This window comes from Eublepharis macularius, chromosome 4 (assembly GCF_028583425.1).
Source record: "Eublepharis macularius isolate TG4126 chromosome 4, MPM_Emac_v1.0, whole genome shotgun sequence".
NCBI classification, from domain to species: Eukaryota; Metazoa; Chordata; class Lepidosauria; order Squamata; family Eublepharidae; genus Eublepharis; species Eublepharis macularius.
In genome coordinates this window covers 131,986,048-132,004,971 of record NC_072793.1, presented here as the reverse complement: position 1 = coordinate 132,004,971, position 18,924 = coordinate 131,986,048, and the positions used below count along the sequence as shown (strand labels likewise).

Genomic DNA, 18,924 nt, shown 5'->3' with positions numbered 1-18,924 from the left:
CTCCACCCTTTGTCCCCTTCAAAAGAAGACCCTGCGTGTGCACATGCATGGCTAACACATGTGCAAGGGGGTGAAACTCATGAAATGAAAAAAACAAATGGATCAGTTCTCAGTTCGCACTGCCCTAGCTGGAACAATCCAGTTAAGAGACATGATTGCTCCGTAACCCCTGGAACCAAAACTGAAATGGAAACTTTTCAGATAACACACTATATCATTTATTTGCTATGTCTGAAATGCTATTCAATTAAAATTAAAATAAATATTGTAATGCACACTATTTTGTGTCAGTTACAAAAAAGGAAATTCCATCTGGACTGTGCTTTTCAGAAAAAGATGGCATAATCTCTTCCTACTTCCATTAATGTCTCATTCTTCTGGTTATTGCAGCCCACACAGGCAGGCAACAGTTAGCATTTAACATCTGTGCCAAGATGTTTTACTTGTTTCTTTCCCTTCATCCCCAGCTGATATCCAGGCAGAGAAAGGAGAGTTGCAGCTCTGTTCTGAGGAGGTAGCCATTGTAACAAAATAAAGAAAAAAAATAAGATAAACAAATAAGATAAAACTGCTCTGCCCTGAGCAGAATTACACAGCCCATTAAAACCAATGAGTTTAGAAAGTATAACTTCATTTAAGATTGCAGTGCGAAAGAGAAGTTTCTTTAAAATGAATTGATATTGGGTAGAGTTGTCTTCATAGACTATATATGTACACACATGAAACACCTGGAATTCAGTGTGGTGTTAGACTGTGTTAATGTTCATCTTAATAGTCATTAATGGCTCATTTCCCACCAACATAAATGGAAATGAATGATGTGAAATCCTGCAAGTCAGCTTTGCACAGTCATTTCCCAAAGCATTGAACATGACAACAGGGAAACCAGGCAGGCAGCGTCATTGCATGCGGGCTGGCCAGTGGGTGGCTAGCCAAGTGAGCAAGCTAGCAAGTGAGCAGGTGGGAGGATGAGATTTCCTCTCCCCTCCACAAGTCTCATGGGTCACCCACTTGTAACTGTATAAAAAGCAATACAATAAAGAATAGCCTTTCCTGTGTCTAATGGCTAACTCTTTTAGGACCAGGAAGAAGACCTCATTCTTGCTGTCATTGCTGTCAGATGCTAGTGTGATGTCATTGTAAAGGTGCCTTTTTAACCCCACTCATGTCTTATAAATCTGACCTGTGCTGTTTGGTTCTGCCTAAGGAACAAGCCTTGACCTCACCAAAGACTTAAGATGTTGCTATTGAATTAGAAGGCTTTGGAAAATTTCCCACTGTTTATGTACATTTTAGCAGCTAAGACATTAATCCTTTGCTTAGCGTTTGTGGGGGCAAAAATGTACCAGAGGAAAAGGTGTGTACAAAAAAACGAATAAAGAACAGGAGAAACAGAAAAGGGAAGCTGAGAAGAAAGAGAACTGAGGAGTCTTAAGAGATTTTCAAACACTTGGCAGCTTGCTTGGATTCTTTTCCTGGGAGAGTTGACAACTTCATTGAAACACAAAGCTCTGCCAGAGGAAGGAAGCTTCCACAAAGAGCAACATTTACTTAAACAAATAACATTTTGGGTTTTTTTGTATATTTAATAAGAGCAGTCTGTTGGCTATTTGTATAATAAAAGTTCTCTCTCTCAAAAAAAGAAATACAATAAAAAGAAAATCAAAGAGCAATAAAAAAATTCCAACAAGAATACCAAGCTGCAAACTGAAAAAATGATCACAGATAGGGCCATTTGCCACAGCCAACTGTCTAGACCACTTCAAGAAAAGATCCACTGTAGAAATACCAGTGTACAGATTGGTGGGGAAGGCATACTGTGTGCTCACTCAAGAAGCACTTTCTGCAGTATAGGCTGAACAATAGAAAATGCGTGGAAATGGGCCAACAAAGCGTGCACCACCAGCAGTAAAGACATAGTCGGTAAATATGAAAACAGATAAGGTTCCAACAATTACACCAACCAATGGTAATACTACCTTGTTTATTTGTAACTACTATTAATTATGCGGCACTTACCTGGCTGGCTGCACGCAGCTACAGCTGGGTGCCGAGGATTGCCGCGCTGGAAGGAGGGAGGCGGCACCAACTCCGCCCTCCTTTCTTGTAGGGGTTAGCTGGGCGGGGCGGAGCCGGAGCCGTTGAGGCTGCTCTGCCCTTGCCCAGCCGCAGTTGCTCTTTGTCGCTCGGCTCGGGAGGCTGTCCGAGCGACTGGGGTAGTTGCTGGCGGCGGCGTGGCGGCGCGGCGGCGGGAAGAGCCCTCGACGGCCGAAGAGGCGGCGGGGAAGCCATCGGCGTGACGAGGGTTACGGGGCAGCGGCAGCCGCTTGCATAGCGCAGCGGCGGCGGCGGCGAGGAGGCTCTAGCTGCGGCGGTGGTGGCGGAGCTTTCCGGCGGCGCCGCGGCGGCCCGAGTCGCCCACAGCCGCAGAACACCCGAGGCTTGGGGGCAGTGGGGGCCTTTCCCGGGGGTTGGGGCGGCGGCATCCGAAGGGGCCAGTGCCGCGGCGGTGCCCATTAAGCGGGGAGGTCTCCTGTTCCTGGGGACTGAGCGGCTGCTGGTGCTCCATTGGGGGTGGCCTTAAAGAGGCAGTTGGTTGGGGCACGGATCACGGCCGTTGTAGGCCTGCTCGCTTTCTGGCTGGGCTTGCGGCCCGACAGGGTGGGGGGGGCGCGTTTTTTCTCCCCAAGAGACGAGGGCTTTTCTTTGTAAGGGGCCCAGGAAAGGAGTTTGCCCCCATTATCCCCCTTTTTTGCTGGTTTAAGGGGGGCCGAGCAGGACTTTGGGAGCAAGCGCTGTGTTGCGAGTGTGCTCCTTACTGCATCGGCGGCCATTTTGTGGAGGTTGAGGGCAGCCATTTTGTGGGTGGTACCAGCAGCAACAGTGGTGATGCCGCCCAAGAAGGGTAAGGCCGCTCCTAAAGGGAAGCAGCCTGCTAGCAAGGGATCAGCAAAGCGCCCTTATGTGGCTGGGTCTTCATCTGAGGATGAGGGACATGTGGACCAACATGACATAATTAAACGGTTGGTGGCTTTGGAGCAGGCTAAGGGTATACCTGGGGTAGCGCCTCATGCAGCAGGCGTGGCTCGGCCGATTAGGAGTGCAGCCAGGAACGCGACTAACAGGGATATTTTACGCTGTTTGGCTATTTTAGAGGGTGCAACTGGAGCGGCGGCTGGCGAAAGCAGCAGCGGGAAAGGTGCAGTTGACGTGGAGCAGCAGGAGGCGGTGGTGGATGTGGACCAAGACTGGCAGGATGACTCGGCTCCTGTGGCGGTCGCGGTTGAGCCAGCGGATGTGGGTAAGAACAATGCACCACACGTAGGTACCCATTGGCCTTGGGGGCCATGGGGCCCGGCGGCAGCCGGTTTGGCTCAGTCATCTCCGCAAGGGGCTAATACACCCTTAACTGGAATGTCCATAGTGGGTAGTCAGTTGGCATGGCCAGGGGCAGGCATGGGGTTTGCCTCACACCAGATGTCTCCAGCTGCTACGACATGGGGTAGCGGGGGTGTCACGGCCTTTTCTGGTTTACCAGCGGGATGGCCCGGTTTTGCCGGGAGCCCATGGGGTCTCTACCCCCACCCTACATTAGCTTATGGGCAAGTTCCTTATGGTGCCTTGCCTTTTGGTGAAACGGCCTTGCCATTGGGTGATCACCTTACCCAGGCCACTAAGGATAAAATATTAAAAGGGGAGTATGTTGATGTTTTTTCTCTGCTCTTTCGAGAGCTGGAAAAGAAAGACAAGGATGAGATGGATGATAGGGACAAGGAGCGCCTTAAGAGGCGACGCGTGGATAGGACTTGGAACAACTGGTTGCCCGGCTTTTTGATATATGCTGGGGTCATTGCTCGGGCTCAGCCCAATCGGGCTATACAGTTGTTTCAATATTTGGATATTGTGTTTAAAGCGTATACGGGCTTCTCATGGATGCAGTATGATGAGGAGTTCCGTATGCGCGTGGCCATGAACCCGAACATCCCTTGGGATAGGGTGCATCAGGAGTTGTGGCTGCATCTTATGTCCCCAGCCAAGCCGTCTACGGCTGATAGATCAGATAGCGGGCATGTGGTTTACTGCTCTTCTCAGACCCCCAGTGCCCGCAGTACAGCGGGCCAGCCAGTTCAACCCTGGCTTTTGTGCTGGGAGTTCGCATACAAGGGATCGTGCGTTAGGAAGCCATGTCGTTTCAGGCATGAGTGCCCCTCCTGCGGAGGGGCCCACCCTTACAACTCCTGTAACCGTGCCAAGCAAGGTTGGAGCGGTAAGAAGTCAGGAGGAGGGGGAGCCGGGGGTCAGCACTCTGCTGGTAAAGGGCCCCAGCCCGGTAAAACTGAGGGTCCTTAAGCAGCTGCTGGCTGGTTATCCCAAGCGGGTTGATGCGGTTTATTTGTTGAAGGGTTTTAAGGAAGGTTTTAGGATACCGGCGTTGGGTGCTCGGGCCCCATTTATGTCTGATAATTTACGCTCGATTGTGGGAAAGGAGGACATTGTGCAGAAAAAGATTGACAAGGAATGTGCCAAAGGCCGGGTGTTGGGGCCATTTTTGGCCCCGCCCACCCCGAATTTCAGGGTTTCCCCCCTTGGGATTGTGCCGAAGAAGGAGCCAGGTGAATTCCGCCTTATTCACCATTTGTCGTACCCCAAAGGGGAGTCTGTGAATGATGCTATACCGGAGCACCTGTGCTCCGTAAAGTACACCACATTTGACCAAGCGGTCAGGGTAGTGCGTAGGTGTGGGGTGGGGGCGGAGATGGCGAAATGCGACATTAAGTCGGCATTTCGTCTTTTGCCAGTGCACCCTGAGGATTTTGAGCTCCTGGGATTTATGTTCAAGGGTAGGTACTATATGGATAGGGCCCTACCGATGGGCTGTTCCATTTCTTGCGCCACCTTTGAGCGCTTTAGTACCTTTTTGGAGTGGGAGGTGCAGAGGCGGGCTTTTTGCCGCGACACCGCCCATTATTTGGACGATTTTCTTTTCGTGGGGCGGGCGGGGTCTGGACAGTGCGCCAGGCTGATGGCCGTCTTCACGGCGCTGGCCGAGGAGCAGGGGGTCCCGCTTGCGCATGAAAAGACTGAAGGACCTTCTAAGGTCCTGACTTTCTTAGGGATTGAGCTGGACACGGTCCAGCAGTCCCTACGGCTGCCTTCGGATAAGCTGGAGGAAATTAAGGAGCGGGTACGGACTTTTAGAGGTCAGTATAAGGTGTCCCTTACTGAGCTGCAGCAGCTGGTGGGTTACCTTAATTTTGCTTGTAAAGCGGTGGCACCTGGGCGCCCTTTTTTGCGCAGGTTGTGCGATGCTATGTCCCACCTGTGGGCCCCTCATCATAGGCTGAGGGTGACCAGTGGTATGAGGGATGATTTGGTCGTCTGGGAGAGTTTCCTCGCCGAGTTTAATGGGGTTACTCTGTGGCGGGAAGAATTGCTCTTAGAGGCAGAACTGCAGGTTACATCAGATGCCTCCGGATCTACAGGCTTTGGGGTTTACTTCCGTAGGCATTGGTGTGCGGAGCAATGGCCCCCGGATTGGCGGGCTAGCGCACTGGTCCGGGATCTGACCTTTTTGGAGTTTTTTCCAATCTTGGTGGCAGTGCACCTATGGGGTCAGGAACTGGCTAACCACACTGTCCACTTCTGGTGTGACAACCAGGCAGTGGTGCAGGTAGTCAATTCCCTGACTTCTAGATCCCCCAAGGTCATGAGGTTAGTCAGGGAATTTACCCTTATTTGTTTGCGGCTGAATATTTTGTTTCGGGTGCGGCATGTACCGGGGGTGGATAATGGTGTGGCGGACGCTTTGTCTCGCCTACAGATGGAGCGTTTTTGGACGCTTGCCCCAGATGCAGATCGGCAACCGGCCCGGATGCCATCGGAGCTGTGGCGACATGGGAGGCCGAAGCGTACCGGGCCATTCAGTTAGCCATCGCGCCGAGCACGAGGAGAGCATACCGGAGAGCGGTAGGACAGTTTGGGGAGTTTAGGGCAGCTGCCGGGCTACGTGATAGTTGGCCTGTGCCAGTCAGTCATCTCCTGCAATTTTGCATTAGGCAAAAAGATAAAGGGATGGCAGTGAAGTCCATTCGGGGTCAATTGGCAGCTATCGCTTTTGTTAGTAAAGCCCGGGGGTTTTCAGAGGCCACGGGAGACTTCCGGGTACGGAAGATGTTGGAAGGATGGACCAGAGAGGGTGCGAGTCGCAGGGACTTGCGGGAGCCCATATCCCTGGCTGTTCTGCGTGGGCTTAGGGCTGCGTGGAACGTAGTTTGCAGTTCGAAGTATGAGGCTGTGCTTTTTCACGCGGCGGCCTTGACGGTGTTTTTTGGGGCATTACGGGTCAGCGAACTTGTGGCCCGATCAGGTAAGGATTCTTCAGGTAGGGCTTTGGGTGCAGAAGATTTGAAATTTATTGGGGATGGTGTCACCCTTACCATTCGTTGGTCTAAGACGGACCAACGGAGGAAGGGGTTGGTGGTCCAGCTTGGCCCGTGTACCGATCAGGACTTATGTCCAGTTCAGGCCTTGCGTAAGTATTGGAAAGTTAGGGGGTCCCAGGGAGGCTGTTTGTTTTTGCATCAGGATGGTACTCCCTTGACTCGTTACCAGTTCTGGACGGTGACGAAGCGCGCGTTAGCTAAGCTGGGTTTATGTGGAGTCAATTTTGGTACTCATTCATTTAGAATAGGGGCTGCGTCCACCGCAGCAGCTATGGGGTACCCGGCACAGGTGATTCAGTGTGTGGGGCGGTGGAAATCCACGGCTTACCGTTCTTATGTTCGTCCTTTTTCACAATGAGAGCATTGCTAATGGTTGTTTTCTTAGGTTTCTCGGAGAGTGGTGGACGGCAGAGGATCCTGATCTGCGGTCACAGTTATGTGTTTTGGGCGGCCCATCAAGTGAGACGGACAGCGGTCGGGTCCCAGTTGGGACTGAGTGAGAGGGCCGTGGTTGAATGGCAAGGCCGCCAGGGCCTGCGATGGCCGGGCCTGTTGCCTTTGTTGTTTGGATCAGGTGGGAGAGAACCTCCTCACATTTTGGTGATTCATTTGGGCGGCAATGACCTCGGGCTGCTACAGGGCAAGGCCCTCTCGGCGCAGGCGCATTCTGATTTGCGCATTGTCGCTGAGCGTTGGCCTGGGGTGCTGATCGTGTGGTCGGCTATGGTCCCACGCTTGGTTTGGAGGGAAGCTGGGAGCCGGCAGGCTCTTGAGAGGGCTAGGATTAAGGCCAATACGGCTATCCAAAAGGCGTTGGAAGGGGGGTTGGGTGTTTATTTGCCCCACCCCAGAATTAGGGCCACTAGTCCCGGCCTTTACAGAGGTGACGGGGTGCACTTGTCTGAAGAGGGCAATAAGATATTTTTGGATGACCTGCGGCAAGGGCTTCTGCTGGCCTTAGATTATAAGTGGGGCGCCAAGGCCTAAGCAGAGGCTTGGCTTTGGCGTTGGCAGATTTGGGGTCGGATAGGGTGCGGGCCGGTGAGCACCCTTGGCGCTTCCCCGTTAGCGGGGAAGAGGGGCCTGCCTGAGGGCCTGGTACTGCTTTGACGGCTGCCAGGCAGGGCAGGCTGCCTTTGGAAACCCACGCTTGCGAGTCCTTCCTTCACTGCTATACGGCTGAGGGGTAGGAGCTTTAAAGGAGGGTGACCACGTTGCCTGGCTGGCCGGGTCTGCGCCATCTTCTAGATGGGTCGCACCCGGGGCTTCGGGGCTCGCCCAGACAGGTCAAGGCGGTGGTCCAAGGGGACCCCGTGTCTTGACCTGTACCGCCTTAGGCCCTTGCCGCTGGTGTTATCTTTGTAATTAGTTAATAAAGTGGCCCTTAGATCCAACTTGGTGTCTGCCTCTTCATTCCGACTAGCGTGGCAATGCGGCACTTACCTGGCTGGCTGCACGCAGCTACAGCCGGGTGCCGAGGATTGCCGTGCTGGAAGGAGGGAGGCGGCACCAACTCCGCCCTCCTTCCTTGTAGGGGTTAGCTGGGCGGGGCGGAGCCGGAGCCGTTGAGGCTGCTCTGCCCTTGCCCAGCCGCAGTTGCTCTTTGTCGCTCGGCCCACCCTCCTCACCCAGTCTTGATGCAGGATTAGCCAGCTGCTGTAATCAGAGCCAGGTAGGAATTTTCCCCTCCTTTCTAATTGAGCATATTGAATGGGGGTTTTTCGCCTACCTTGCACCATGGATGGGTTGAGGCAATTGGCTTCAGGTGGTGCTGGTTATTGAGCCATGGCAGGTTTGGGGTCGGATAGGGTGCGGGCCGGTGAGCACCCTTGGCGCTTCCCCGTTAGCGGGGAAGAGGGGCCTGCCTGAGGGCCTGGTACTGCTTTGACGGCTGCCAGGCAGGGCAGGCTGCCTTTGGAAACCCTCGCTTGCGAGTCCTTCCTTCACTGCTATACGGCTGAGGGGTAGGAGCTTTAAAGGAGGGTGACCACGTTGCCTGGCTGGCCGGGTCCGCGCCATCTTCTAGATGGGTCGCACCCGGGGCTTCGGGGCTCGCCCAGACAGGTCAAGGCGGTGGTCCAAGGGGACCCCGTGTCTTGACCTGTACCGCCTTAGGCCCTTGCCGCTGGTGTTATCTTTGTAATTAGTTAATAAAGTGGCCCTTAGATCCAACTTGGTGTCTGCCTCTTCATTCCGACTAGCGTGGCAATATCTCTCTAAATTTCTGCCAGTCTTGTGCTGTGGTGGAATGTAAGTGGCAGCAGGGAGGAGTTACAAAAAAACTCTTCAGCATCATTCCAGCGGTTATTCATTTATTTATTTGTTCATTTATTGATTAAAATATTATATTGTGCATTTTATTGTCTGCCCAAAGTGGCTTACAACAATGTTATTAAAACAGGTCCATGTAGAGATGACCAACAATCACTGTGCTGACTAATACCAAAAATGAATTACCTACATCACAGAATATTATCAACAGTTTATAAATGCACTTAAAAATAATACAGTCTGACAAGCCCTTCTGAATGTCACATGAGGAAGATTTATGAAGAAACTTTGGCAGAATATTCTAAGGAAGGAGAATGACAACTCTGATGCCAATTGTCCCAGCTTAGTAACTGGGACAGACAAAAGGGCCCACTGAGGGATGACCTCACTGGCACATGGTTTCATAACAGGAGAGGTTGTCCTTTGGCCACTGCTCAAGAGCTGAATTGGAAATTTGCTCCACTGTTCCCTAGTAGCAAGGAGGGAACAAGCTCTTTTGCAGCTGTTAAGATGTACAAGTTACACAACAGTACATAGTGAAATCCATTGCCATTTCCTAGTACCAAGGCATCATAGCTTTAATGCCTCTTTTTGTATTTTATCTTTTTTCCAGTAATAATTTCCCTTTATTAAATGTTCAGTCTATAAATATCTATCATCTAACTTTGTATATCTTGGATAAAACATATTCCAGTAATGGATACAATTGGTTACCAACTGACAGTAGCAGATTTCCAACACAATACACAACATTTAGAATGCTTTCTCTGATTACACTGAATCCCTTCTGGGCATTGGCAAGAATTAGTACTACAAAGGGGAGCTGACATATATTGAAAATGGAATGAATACGATGTCTGCATAATTCTGGAATGAAATTCCGTAGGCAGCATCTTTTTGAATTTCAAAGCTGTAATGCTAAATGTATGTTACCATGATGCAAGTTCCACTGAACACCATGAAGTTTATATATGAGTAAACATGTTGAGGACTAGGCTGAAATCCAAACAAATATAGCAGAGAAGATGGCTCTCTAACTTTCCCAGTAATAAATGCTGGAGCCTTGCTAAATAGGCCATAGATTTATTGCCACAGAAGCAATAAAATTTCTTCAATTAAAACCAAACTTATTTCCCCTGGCAGCAAAAGAAACTTAAATAAATAACTGAAAGAGACTGAACATGCAGACCTACTAATATTGAGTATCATTTAATTTTTCTTTCTTTCACGGCTGTACTACATTATAGCTTGCTTACACAGAGTCCATTTACCTGTGCAATCCTGTAAAAGGGACAGTAAAGGAAAATAGTATCATGTGAAATGCACAAAAATTAACTTCAGCATTTTTTCCTTTCTTTTTTGCCTAATGTATCAGAAATATGTTGCTGTCTAAATATGGTTTATTACAACTATGCGAAGAGTAGGAAAATATTATAGGCCTTTTCCGTTGCCTGGTTTAGTTGCTTTCCTGTGCAGATGATCATGGAGAGACAGTCAAGCATTCTTAATGGGTAATGTGGATTCTGTATGCAGATGTTTGTGGCATCTAGACTTGGATATGGGCTTGGGTTTGAAGAATTTCCTCTCCTTTGTGAACATCTGCCCCAACTCCAGAGAAACAACCATTATTCTATCTTCCAACGTATAGATAGATGGTAAAATTCTCTGCATCACCTTGGAAGGTGCTAATATGATGGGCTTCAAAAAGACTATGTTAATACAGTTAATGTTTATTTATTCTTATTTACTGAGTGATGAAACAATTCTCCTTGAAACATGATAAGAAATCGCTTGTAGTTTGGGTGCTTAACATTATCGACAAATTCCAAAAGACTGTATACAGGCACTCTCATGCTCTTCCTAGTCATTACTTCTATCCTGGCTTCAGGGGCTGGCAACCTCCATCAATTGGCAAAGGCCCACTGCTCCAGTGGGTGCCTTCTGAGCAGGAGCTAGGAATTCAACAGCCCTTCTTTTCTGGCCTAGGAATGACTCCCCACTTCCTATCTGCCATAAGGGCCAACTGACAGCTGAGATAAGAAATAAGAGGAGGTAAACAATGTCTAAAGACCCTTCTCCCTCACTTCTGATGATGTAGCTGCTACAGCTACGCTGCTAGTCTTTCCTATCCCTCATGGCAGCAATGCCTGCCCCCACATTGGAATTTTGGAATGGGGTACATGGGGGCCTGCTCATTCAAGCTGTGAAATTAACTGGTTATTCTGGATCTCTCCTCTGGGCTTCGTCCTTCTTGACAGCAGCAAGAGGGCATTGTGGGGATTACGATGGCTAAAGTCTATGTGACACAATCAATGAGGCCAAATTGGACATAAGAAATCACAACATTTAGAAACCAGTGGGAGGGGGGACATCATAATATCCCTAGACATATTATTACAGACCTGAAAGTCACTATTCTACAAAAGAACTTCAATGGGAATATACAATGTGAAAGTGGTCAATTAGAACTCATCATGAAATTAAAACTACATGCCATCTTGGTTTAAACAGAGGTTTGGGTTTCCTTACTTACAGGAGTGGAGAGTGCCCTCAAATCATAGCTGACTTATGGTGACTTCTGGTGGAATTTTCATGACAAGAACCTAACAGCCTGCCTCTGCAACTCTGGTCTTCGTTAGAGGTCTCCCGTCCAATTACTAACCAAGGCTGACCCTGCTTAGCTTCTGAAATCTAATGAGATCAGACTCATCTGGGCATTCCAGGTCAGGTCACTTATTGACCACAATCTCTAATAACTCTATAGGACCTACTTTTTAGAAATTTTATTTGGCTGTTCTTAATACGTTTTATTAATACCAATATCAATTAATCTTTACTAAAACTCTTTATCTTACTTCATCATTTTGCTTATCTGTTTAAATCTCTGACCTTTGTTACCATCCACTATACATATTCATGGCTTGAGGGTGCTGCTGGACCTGGATTTCCTGTTGGATAAACAGGTAGCAGTGGTTGTCAGAGATGCCTTTCACCAGCTGCGGCCATTCATAGGCAGGAAAGTTCTTTCCACTGTAGTACATGCCCTGGTAACAACTAGATTAGATTACTTCTATGCACTCTGTGTGGAGGCTGCCCTTGAAGACTGTCCAGAAGCTGGAATGAATGCTGCAGCCAGAGTGTTGACTGGGTAGGTTGTAGAGACCATATTGCTGCAGTCTTTCCCCCCATCTATAATGGCTCCCAATTTGCTTCTGGGCCCAGTTCAAGGTGCTGGTATTGACCTTTAAAGCACTATATGCCTTGACACCAGTATATGCAAGGACTGTCTTCCCCCATATGAACCTACATGACCACTTCAGTTATCTTCAGAGGTCTTGCTTCAGGTTGGGTGGCAACCTGAGAAAAGGCCTTCTTTGTTGTGGCACCAAAACTTTGGAACTCTCTCCCCAGGGAAATTGACCTGTCTCCCTCTGTCATTGTCTTCCATCAGTGGGTGAAGGTTTTTTTGTTTTGTTTGGCATACCTCCAACTTTCACGAAAATTGGACTTTGTGGTCCAATTCTATGGGGCCCTGAACAAAGTGCCACCAGCCACTCTCTCTTGTTTCCTATGGTGGGAAAAAATTCCAAACTGGCACTCAGCAAAAACAAACAGAGGCAAGGCAGCCGCTAGCAAATGCACAGTTTAAAAGGCAAGCTGAACCCAGAAAAAGCCCAACAGAACCAAACTGAAGCAAGGGAATGGAATCCCCCTAGAACCAAAGTAAAGCAAGGGGACCAATATCAAACCAGAGAATCATGTCAAACCAGCAAATTCTGTCCAAATCAGACTGAAGCAAAGGACACTGTTACAAGCCAAACAGAACCAGTGTCACTCACAGAACCCAGGAAGAACCCAGGGCCAATGGGAGAACACCACAGAACAGAACCAAACAAGTACTCACTAGGGGTGTGCATCTAGAAAGTTTCCAGTTCAGTTTTGTTTCTGGGGGTTATGGAACAATTGCAGCTCATTACAGTTTTCATCTGGCTGGGGTGGTGCTGGCTCGAAACTGATTAATTTGGGTTTTTTTCATTCCATGAGTTTCACCCCCTTGCATATGTGTTGGCAAAGCAAGGCTGTCGGGCAGCTGTTTTTGCATGCAATGGCACCAAAAATCACACAGAAAACACAGTCCTCCCTCTAAACCATGGAACCATTGACTTTGAGAGCATGCAACAGTGGGGTTCTGTGTTTATGAACCCTGAGGAATGGGGAAGGCACACATCAAGGCAAGTGTTGGGCAGCTGCACATGTGCACACTGTTCTTCTCACATCATCCAAAATCCCATCAATCCAATGAGTTTCTCCTCAAGAACATGAAGACACACAGAACAATGGACCCCAAAGAAAGAGGGTGTTGATAGAGGCCACTGGGCACACACAATGGTGGGAGCGCTGAAAGGGATGGTGATGGGCGCTGATGGCACCATGCTGTTTGGTGCTCCTCTCCCCAGTGAAAAGCAAACCTTTGATCCCACTTAATGCCAATGCCATAACTTCATTGCCCAGGAAGTGCTGGGGGGAAAAGCACTCATGCACAACATGCACAATACTTCCCAACAACAGAGTTAATACTAAGGGCTCATTCTCTCCCCTTTGGAAACAATTAGTTGTATGATGAGTGTAGACAGACTTGCTGTTAATGAAAACAAGATGCTGCAAGATGGCCTGGCCCAGCCCACTGCCTGGCCTGCTTGCACAGCAGCTGTGTGATAAGTACTGAAATGAAACACAGAAACTTTTTGGGGAGCAGGGAGTCATTACAGCCTCATTTCCCAGATTTGGTTCAGTATTCTGGAAGTTGCTTTAACTAGCCAAAGCACCAAGTTCTGTATGCATTTTTGGCTCTTTTCTTGGTTATGCACACCCCTAGTATTCATATCATCAGCTGCACAGCATCAAAACCACCAAGCACAAGGCAATGGCAAACAAACACAGTTGTAACATAGTATAAGTTGGATCCCTCTTAGCCTCAGAAAGTAAGAGAGAGGAGTAATTTTGAGAAACCTAAGTTCTTCTCTAGCCTAGTCTCCACAGTCTGCTGCTCTGTAGCCTACGCTGCCACTCTCACTGTCTTAGAGGAGCCTCGAGACAGAAATGTGTCCTGCAGCAGCACTTCATCAGTGGCCATCCTGTTCCCTTCTACCCCTGCAATGAAGAAAGTTAACATTACATACAAGAACAGACAGCAAACAACCAACTCTTAACAAGTCAACACAACAGAACAAAACACCTCCCAACACCAATTAATTTAAAAACAATTAATAACTAAGCTTGAAGCTTAGAAAACTGTCCCCTTTCCCCTCTTTATCTAATATCTCCCCAACCCAACACAAGGGCAGCCATCCCCAATTCCACAAAAAACAGGGAAAAAAGACTCTAAGGGGACTAAAAAACCAGATGAAATCAGGTATCCCTGCTCAGGCAGGCAGCACAGTAGCAAAAAGACCAGGCAGAAAAGCAGGCAGGTAAATCCAGTAATCCACGAGAGCAGGACACAGCAAGTCAGAACAGCCAGCAGCCACAGTCTCTCCACAGTCTCAGACCCACAAAAACCAAGTCTATTCTGAGAGCCAAGCTACAAGTGATGCCTGACACAGGTTGGACCCTTGTCAGCTTCCCTCAAGTTTTGATGGGAAATGTAGGCATCCTGGTCTTGCAGCTGTAATGGAGAACCAAGCTGTAAAACCAGGACACCTACATTTCCCATCAAAACTTGAGGTAAGCTGACAAGTGTCCAACCTACGTAAGGCGTCACTTGTAGCTTGGCTCTGAGCCAGATCCTGCACCAATTGGTTACTCATCCCCTCCCCCACCTCCCCATCTGCTGCTGGAAAACCTGGAAAGACTCAGAAAGCCCATGAAGGAGCCAGCCAACAGGTTGAAGCTGCGCTTGCCAGATGAACCCAGATTAATCTGGCTGTCTTGATCCAAATTTCCAGACCTGATCCAGGATTCTCTGATCTAATCCAGTGTAGCTGATTTTGCTAATCAGAAAGTCATATTGCACATGCCTAGTATATATGTTTTAATTGTATTTATATATGCATTTTAAATGTTACTTTAATGCTTTAATATATGTTGTTATTCACCATAGGGACCCTTTGTTTAGTAGAAATGAGAATTAATGTTTTACATACATACATACATACATAGATACATACATAATTTTGTTATCCTGGGATTCACCCTTAACCTTTACACCTCCCCTCTCCCATTATATTGAAAATTTACACTGGAAAGAATCATGGTGGAATTCACACCACACCTCTCTGTCTTGGCTTCTCTTCCCCCTCCCTGTAATTTCCCACATATGAAGAATTCCCAGTATGAAGCTGTGACTGATGAAAGCTCATATGGAAATAAATGTTGTTAATCTTTAAGATGTCACTCACTAAGCCTTCTGCTGACCTGGATAAATTGCTACTGTAGCCATTTATTCTAGCTGTATTAATAATGAAAAGAAGGAGATCTGGATAGGCAGGCATTTCTGTGATCACTCAGAAGATTCATTTTTGTTTGTAAGAATAGTAGATTTAATGACAGGAACAGCTGAATCTTCAAAGTCTTTTGCTAATGCAAGCCTTATTTCAATGAATTGTTTGCCTTGGCAGACCAGTCTAAGATGAGAGCCAGAACTTCATACTCATTCCAACCACTAACAGCTGTGGGATTCATAACATTTCAAATTACAATGACAATTTAGAAATAATTAAGATCACATTCAGTGCAATTCCTACCTCTGTTAAAAGGTTTTGTCATTTGCTGGGAATAGAAAAGTAACTATGCCTCTTTCTGAAGATAAAGTACCTTGAAATTCCTTGGGGTTCACCAGGAAAATTGGCTAAAATATAATTATTAGTAAAAGAAGAAAATGAGAGATGCTCTTTGTACCACTGAAAGCTACTAATGAATGCAGGATGTCTAAATCATGGCCGGTCCTTTCTTTAAGGATTATTAAAGCATCCAAAAGGATCAAATTGGATATCTGTAAAGTGTGGCAGGGTTCTGGGGAATCTCATCTGATAAATGTATTGGCTGGGCTGCCATTTTTTGAGCGGCAGAGGAGAGGAACTGTGTGAGACATATGAAATGATGATTCACTCAATCATTTCCCTCTCAAAAATTATTAAAAAAATAATTCTTACATAAGCATAGAACACGGAGGAATGCGTATATCAATCACAGTCAAAACTGAGGATGAGCATCTTTGACATGAGAGCAGTAACCACTTCTTTGTCTCTTATGGCTGCTCTACTTGTTACCCTTTGACAATTCAACCAAAGCATCCCTTTGGTTAAGTTGCTATGATCCAGTGGGAAGGAATAAGTCAAACCTGTCAAACCTGTCAGTGGTGGCTCATGGACAGGGTCACTGAGAGGTAGAAGAGGTGATGCCTTTACTGGTAAGGGTCAGGACAGGCAGCGATGGAGCTGCCTGGCCCTGTCTGCAGCAGTATGCAGACATACAGCCACTGAGTTGCCAGCAGAACCTGGTGGCAACAGGGGATGTCACCTGTGACCCCACTAGGTCCTGCAAGCCAGCATGCTTGCATAGTGCTTCTGCTGTGGCTAGAGAATTAAATGCTGATTAAACAGAGGTAGTATGCTGTGTATTTTGATTGGTGTGGACTCTACTGCAACATTCTGCTGAATGAACCGAACTGTCCTTCTAAATGCAGTTATTATATATAAGACATCAGGGAAACAGCATCAAAAAGCAATAACTTTTATTCACTATCAGGGATAGGAGAAAAAGAGGTTCAGTAATGATGCTTAAAACGCTTTACTGATAACACACAGCTTTTGCTGGGCATATTGTTAAAACACTTCAGATATTAAAAGATTGGCCTTCTCTCAGCCATTGGATTCTTACAGTGTAAATGTGAACTCCCTGAAATTACAAATCATTCGCCCATTTCCCTAAGAAACTGGGTCCTGAGAAAAGTTCAGTCTTTTCCTAACACATTCACTCTGCTAGCCTGCTTTATCATAGAAGACCGAGTGAGATTTCCTATGTCTCCTGAGAAAAGATTATTAGCCTTCCCCTCTGTATACACAAGATCTCTACCCAAACGCTCACTGATGTAGCCTAACTAACACTCTGGAAACACAAACCCTGTCTGATCTGAGCTGACAGTGTGATGACTTTTTCTAACTCACTCAGTCATTCAGGGGGGCAGATTGTATGTTAGCTGCTCTGCACACACAATCTAGCACATGGGATTCATTTGTTTGTTTATTATTTATAGTCTGTCTTTCTCACTAAGATTCAAGGTGGATTACATAGTATAAGTCAATATAGTTAACAGGATGGGACATCTAATAAACAAAACCAAATAAAAACATGAAACAAAACTGGAACAAAGTGTGAGCAATAACATGGCATATTAAATGATGCAGAAATTACACAACAGGGTAGTATATACAGCAACAGATTGTACATACTGTGGAAAGAATTTTTCTAGTTTGGCTTGTTTTGAACCCAAACCCCATAACCAAATTCAACTTAAGGTACAAAGCAACGTCCAAAAGTTCTTACTTTAAGTTCACGTGCACTAAAAACCTATGGGAGAGCTGGCAGAAGTCTGCAGCAGTTTGCCTTAAGCATAAATTAAGTATAATTAATTAAAGAGCATTAAAATTAAGAAAGAAATCTGGTTTTGACATATAAGACTAATATAGAGAAAAGCCTGCACTAGGTGAAAGTTCACTCTTTCCCCCTCCCTTCTAGCTACGCAGAGAGAAATAGTTATTTTCATTATAGGTAAATTGCTGATAACTGCATTCCAATAATTCTGGGAAAAGTTCCAAAAAGCGACTCCTAGTCCTCAAGGACGAGCACACCTGAGGAATTTCAGAAGTGATTTCATTGGCTAGCCAGAGTCACCTGGTCAGAAGTGTTACTGACCAATAGGGGTTCAGGAAAGTTGGAGTGACACCTGCATTAGGGGAGCAACAACCAATTAACCTGGAAACCAGGTGACAGCCAATCAGCTACCAACCAATCAGAACATTGGGGATTTTCCTATAAAAAGACTAGCACAGCAGCTAGTCCCTTGCCACTTCTTGGGAAGACACACACGTTTGTGTCTGCCAACAGGTGGTCTCTGGGAAGCCCACAAGAGACCCAAGTTGGTCCAGAGGGGCTTTCCAGAAGGGGAATTCAAGTACTTGTAAGGGGATTTTTAAAGCTAGCTTTTGGAGTTAAGTGTTAGAATATTTCTGTGTTAAGGACTTAGTTTAAAGTGTAAGTTATAGTTAAGAATTAAGATCTTAGGTTTCTTTTAGCTGTTAAGTTTTATATAGGGGTTTGTTTTTAGGACTGTAATATTCTGCTAAGATAGATTTCTCTTCTTTTGTTATAAGGTTCATAGGTTAAGACTCTATCTCTGTACTTTCTGTAACCATTGCCTGTCCTGCCCAGCATCTGAAATCTGTACGGGCAGTTTAACTAAATACCATCAGGATTCAGAACTATATGTAACATTCCACTGTGCCATTTTGTTATTCAAAATAAACCTTGAGGATAGTTAAGAGCCTTTCTGTGGAGTGTTGTTTGCTCACGTCACTGTGTTAGACTGACGAATGGAGAGAGAACAGGGGAGGTACGTTACTTTTGATTCACACTCCCCCGGGAACCTTAGTGAGTAGTCTCAGAAGCCATAACGAACCGAGGGAAGCTAGCCTCAGGAAAGAACCGAGGGGCTGCCGGGGGGGAGCCGGGACACCTCCCCAATCACCAAAAATTCTCACATCACATACTATATACAATCTCCTTCCTTTTAGTTATTAATTCCTGAATCAATTTTGTTTTATAATAAAGGCCTATTACCTTTGTAAAGATTCCCTCCTGAATAATTCAGTTTTGCATAGTCTAACAAATGCCAGGACAGTGGGAGACTTCCTGACCTCATCAGGCAGGCCATTCAATAATTTTCAGGCCATAACAGAAAATGCACACATATGGGCAGTTGCTGATTTTGCCCATTTGCATGGTGGCACCTGCAGAAGTCCCTGCTCAGATGAGCGAAACTGTCATGGCAGAGCAAAGGGGGAGAGGTAGTTCCATTAATATGAAGGTCCAAGGTCATTAAGGACTTTCTATGTGATAACCAGTACATTGAACTGAACCTGTAACTGATGGGCAGCCAATGGAATGGCTGTAGAATAGGGCTAATATGCATGTCCCGCCTATCTCCTGATAA

At 46.8% G+C, this 18,924-nt stretch overlaps 1 pseudogene; it reads left to right on the top strand.

Annotated features, from left to right (window-relative positions):
- Positions 1–1,238: 1,238 nt before the first annotated feature.
- LOC129327649 (small integral membrane protein 11-like) lies at positions 1,239–1,425 on the top strand (annotated as a pseudogene).
- Positions 1,426–18,924: the final 17,499 nt, after the last annotated feature.